The following is a 5,869-nucleotide window of genomic DNA, read 5'->3' as shown; positions in this document are numbered from 1 at the left end:
CGTGCGTGCGTGCGTGCGTGCGTGCGTGCGTGCGTGTGTGTGTGCGTGTGTCGTGTCGTGTGTGTGTGTGTGTGTGTGTGTGTGTGTGTGAGTGAGTGAGTGAGAAAAAGAGGGAGAGAGGATGACAGCAAGTGAGAAGAACAGGGGAAAACAATGTGAGAGAATTGAGTGGTACATGAATGAGCAAGTACGTAAATCAGTACTTTGAATATTTATAAACGAAGGAACGAATGAGAATGTGCGTTAAAGCGAATGAAATGAAATACGGAATTCCATAGAGCGGAAGAGAAGAGCGAGACACAATCGAGACGAATGACTCGCATAGATGTTAATAATTATTACGCGAATAATGAGTGTAGCTCTTTTTGTATCGTACCATGGTACGATGAATTAATTAAATAATAATATATCACTGATTATTATAGAAGCGATAGAATGTACGTTATATTCTATCGCTTATATATGGTTCGCGCTGAATCTACGCTCGATATTCAGATTATTTAAAAATGTTAAAATCATTGGAGATACGGTACCATTTAGCAATTTATAATACTCTCCCGCTACCTCCCGATATCCGATCTAGAGACGTCATTTCATGGCGCATTGGATTATTATTCCGCGATGGCGAGCGTGAAACTGGCCTTAAGCCGCCGGGTGCCTGGAATATTCCAAGATCCAATCTCGTGGAGGCACGTAAATCCTCGCGAGGAAACCCGGAGGAGGTGAGCCGTTGTATCCCAGGGCGAAATTAGAATAATTACGCGTGTAATCTAGCCCGCTTTTGCCATCGTCTGATTTTAAGGAAACCTCACGGGTCTCTCTTTTCTTTCGGGAGTGTTTAACGGCGAGGTGTACTTATTCCCGCAACGACAGACAACGCGGAAATCCGGTTAATCCCATTTCCTCGAATATCTCTCTTTATAGAGATGATGTCATGTCATCTTCGTGAGATGAAAGATTCCACGAAAGATTAAGTTCTATAACCTAGTGCTGCCAAACGACGCACGCGACATTTGATACACTAAATTATTTCTACAAAAAATTAGTTATAATTAACTCTCTGGACTTTACGCTAAAATCTGTAATACAGTTATTATATACTACATCTATAAGACTCATCTAATTTATATTATTATCAGGACTCGGTCTTATTTCAAGTTAATTTATTTAAAATATGTTTAAATTAAAAAAATTATTTAGTATTTATTATTTTAAATAACTTCTTCTGACCCTATTTCTTATTTAATATTATAAATAATTTTCTAGAACTTATTTTATATTTTTTATTTTGAATAAATTGTATCAATTATGTTATCGATTGGTACCAATAAAAATGATGATGAATAATTAAATTATAGTATATTTATGTATATGATGAAGTATAACATGTGTGGGATACAAAATATACCCATCCATGTTTCAATTTTCCACCCGTGGTTCGCGAAGAATTAATACTTTTTTAAATATTAATTATAGACTATAAAAAATTATAGTTAATATAAGTATAACAAAATTATACTTATAAATATATATTCATATCTTTAAATAATAAATAAAATCATTAAAATATTTTGTATTTACTATTTGAAACTTATTTAAACTTATTTAAAATACAATTTTTTATTTTAAAAGAAATAAATTATTTATTAACGTATTTTTTATTTCTTATTTTATATTTTATATTTTAAATAATTTCTTGTATTTTTATTTAATATTTTTTATTTAATATTTTAAATAAGTCATATCAGAGTTATTTTACCGAGTTATTTTTCCTGATTACTATAATTAATTTCAACACGAAAAGAATGATTTAATTAAAGTATTAAAAAATTTAGCTAGATACAGATCTGAAAAAATAATTTTATTGAATTATCAAAATAATTACATAGAAATCGCAAGCAATGCTGCAAAAAAATTTAGATACTCTAGCAATCAATTTGAGTATCATTCTACGCATCATTTTAATAATCCAATAAAATTATTTTCAGATCTGTATTTAGTTAAATTTTTAGACATTTCAGCACAATTATTTGTTTTCGTAAAGAAATCAAAATGATATAACTCTAAATATATAAAAAAAAAAGAATGAATACAACGTATTTTAATAAGAATGATCTAAATTTACAGACGTAAAGAAAATTGAAACGTTTGACTTTCTTAACAAAGAGATTTATAATTAAATAGACCGTACTATTATCAGTTATGGAGGATTAAAAAAATTCATATTTTAAACATTTATGCAGTTTTTCTATCAAAAGGTAAAAATGTTTTTATATTGTGCATCTACGAATTCATAACGAAAGGAAATGATTATATATGACATAAATATAATATACGTTTACTACAATATATTTAATAAAGCTGTTGTTATTAATATAACTTTCCTGTGCAGTTGATGATATTTGTGCAAAATATGATAGTCGTTAAAACGCGCTGTCATTATTAATTCAATAATAATTCGTCGCGAAATTTATATTTATGTTTACGCATTGCAAAATATCCTTTTGAGATACAACATGAAAAAAATAACATTTCGGAACGACACATTTGTAATGCATTGTCATCGCTTTGTTATTGTGTACTCTTCATTCCGCGCGTCCACCCATTCACAATCGTCCCTTACACACGTATCGCGTTTAATCGAAAGAATATCCGTTCGAATGGATCGAATAACGTAGAAGTGATGTTTATTCGCTGCACGTTACATGACGCGACGGCCGAACTAATTAAGCGTGCGAAGTGCCTGTAGGACGTGAAATAATTCAGCACACGATTCCTCTTCCAGAGAAAGGGATTTCGGTCCCGCTGCGTCGCGTCGCGTCGCGTCGCGTGGCATGTTCACCATCGACACCATCGCACATCGGCCGACGAACGGCGTACCGATTACATTCTATCGGTGTTGACGCACCGGTATATGCGTCGCACACGCATCCGACAACGCGAAGTGCTCCTGGGAACGCACCATCTCCTGGGAATGCGCTCTGTCTCGTCTCGTCTCGTCTCGTCTCGTCTCGTCTCGTCTCGTCTCGTCTCGTTGCATCGCCCGGAGACCCAGGACTCGACTACGGTGAAATCGCATAATTGACGATCAAAGTGGATAACTCGTGCGATTCTACATTCAACGGTATGAGAACAAGAAGATAATGGAGAAGCTTCGCGAGCACAGGTGCGAACGATCCCGTGGATTCCGCTCGCTTGAGATTTGAGTGTCGCTCTTAAGTGAGGAATCTACTCTCGCGGGACGTCCTATGTCTCTAAACATTATTATTCCTATCAACGAACTTTTTACATATATTGTAATTAATTACGTTTGCAATTTTACTCTAAATTATTACGAGTAATTTATAGAAATTTACATTATCGATGAAAATTGTTAGAGTTCACAAATAACGTACTTCACAAAATAGAAATTAATTAATAATTAGTATATTGAGCCTAAACATTACATTATTTTATTTGACTGCATAAAAATCTGCCTTTCATATTTAAAATTCTAAAAGCTGTCAATTAAATTAGAGCGTCGATTAAGGTCGAGTAAGAGAAATTGCGACAAGAGAGCCAAGCGAACGCTTCATTTGAGTATCATGAGTACTTATTAGTCAGTAATTAGCAATCCCGTCGGCGATATGGTTAATTATTACAATTAAGCCATTCTGAGCTGAGAGTATCCCAATTCCCCGCGGGAATTTCCTGGAACACACACACACACACACAAGGCTGTTGCATTATTACTCATGCTCGGATTTAATACAATCCCATACGAATTCGCATGATAAATAACTTAGATCTTCATTCTCAAAGTGCATTTGTGAATGATGTCGAAAGAAGAAACATCTTGCTAAAAAAAAAAAAACGAGATAATGCATGCAACGATTTATGGTAAAATGTACTGTGTGACGCAAGTAAGAATAAGCATCTGCAAGCAAACTTTCTGAACGTGAATTTACGCGAATGCTATTTTCCTATGCTTTATTAAAAGTTTGCGAAGCGCAGGAAAACGCTTAAACTTTACATTGTAGTCTCATATATTCTTATTTAAATTTAACTTTCTGACTCTTCTTGAGTATTGAATCTTTCGTCAACATTAATATCGAGTACATGTGCAAATGAAAAGGAAAAAAGAGAGAAAGAGAGACTTTTCATATGTAATAATTATTACTTGCTAATGAATGAAGGAGCAAAAAAGTAGCAGAAATTACCTCTTTTTACTATATTCAAAGAAAAAAATCGATGAAGAGTCGATGCGTCTTTCTTCATGCCAGTAAGTAAGAGTTTTTTAATTCAAGTATTGCGGTATATGTATGTTATAGTTTTTTCAACATGGAGTTATAATATATCTCGATAAAAGCGCGTAATATTTTAAAACATCGCATAAAAAATTACTATAATGTATGTTTTATATATTATATATATAAATTTTTGTATGCAAAATTAATAAATTTAAGAATATGAGCTAGCTGTCCAAGAGCCTTAATCTGGAAAATAGAGGTGGGCGAATCAGACTTTTATAAACTCCAATCAAATCGAATAAAATCTGGGACAATACAATGTTATTTTAAAACAACAAATCAAATCAAATTTGAAATATTTACATCGAATTAAATCTTTTTGATTCGAAAACAAATTTGAATTAAATTTTCATGGATTTATATTAAAAGTTAAAAAAATTATGTTAAAAAAATTAATCATATTCGTGTCACTCTGTTTCTCTCAGAAAACGAATCGAATCGAATACACTGTGATTCGATTTGATTTAAATTCGAACTGATTCGCTACTAGTGTATATTAGAAAATCCGATATAATATTTTAATAACTAATTAAACACTTGTCTATGCTGACGCGATATAACAAAAATTATAAAAATAATAAATGTGAGTTTTTTATTTTTAAAAAAACTTTTCAAAAATATTAACTTTTAAAAATAACTTTTCAATAGCTATAATAGAAGCACGCACACAATATGACAAATACTGAAGCGTTATCTTTCGGGAGAGAAATTACATTTTCTACTAAATTCAGTTTGTAAACGTGCACGGTTACGCTTCCGCGTTGTTAAATTGGAATAAAATCATTTCTCGCTCTATCTCGATTTCTCCGAAGTGCAGTGCAAGGATTTCTGTAATTACGCACTTGCAGTGCATCGACGGCGGTAACATTGAATTTACTGACTTTGGTCTGGCATTGGCTACACTTCTCTGAATGAAATCAATGGGCGTAAACGCACGTGTTAAGCGGACGGCATTGTTGCGCCAGCAACATTGTTCGAAGCAGGTTATTGTTACATTATGCCCGCATTATTGAGCCTTATTACGAGGAGACGTTTAAGGCAGCATATTCCACGCGACTTACGTTTGATGCACAAGCGCCAGTGAAAGCAAGGAATGCGCATCAATAGCATGCTGAGAGTCATACATTCGCATTTTGATACAAGTTGATATTGAGTGATAAATATAACACAAACTATCGATTTTACTACTTGCATAAAAAAAACCAATAAAATTGATTAATTTATATATTTTTTTACATTTATATGTCATTTTTATTTATATCAATTATTAATTTTACTATTACCAGTTTAAAATATCAGTTTTATATTAATATAATAATTTATTGTAATAAAATTTGTACTGCATTTAAAAAATTTGATAGATTTTAAAAAATGTAAAAACGATTTAATCTATATAATCTGTATGATAATTGCAAATATATATATGCAATGTGTAATGAATGTAAAATACCTTACTAATGTAAACGTTATAATGATATTACAGATTAAAATATTAATATAATAAATTTAATAAAATAAACTTTTTTATATATATATATATATATATATATAAGTTAAGTAATAAAATTAAGTAGCTCTCG

The sequence above is a fragment of the Atta cephalotes genome, assembly GCF_000143395.1.
Source record: "Atta cephalotes unplaced genomic scaffold scaffold00015, whole genome shotgun sequence".
In the NCBI taxonomy this organism is placed as follows: Eukaryota; Metazoa; Arthropoda; class Insecta; order Hymenoptera; family Formicidae; genus Atta; species Atta cephalotes.
The sequence above is the reverse complement of the archived record's forward strand: the minus strand, read 5'-3'. Positions refer to the sequence as shown.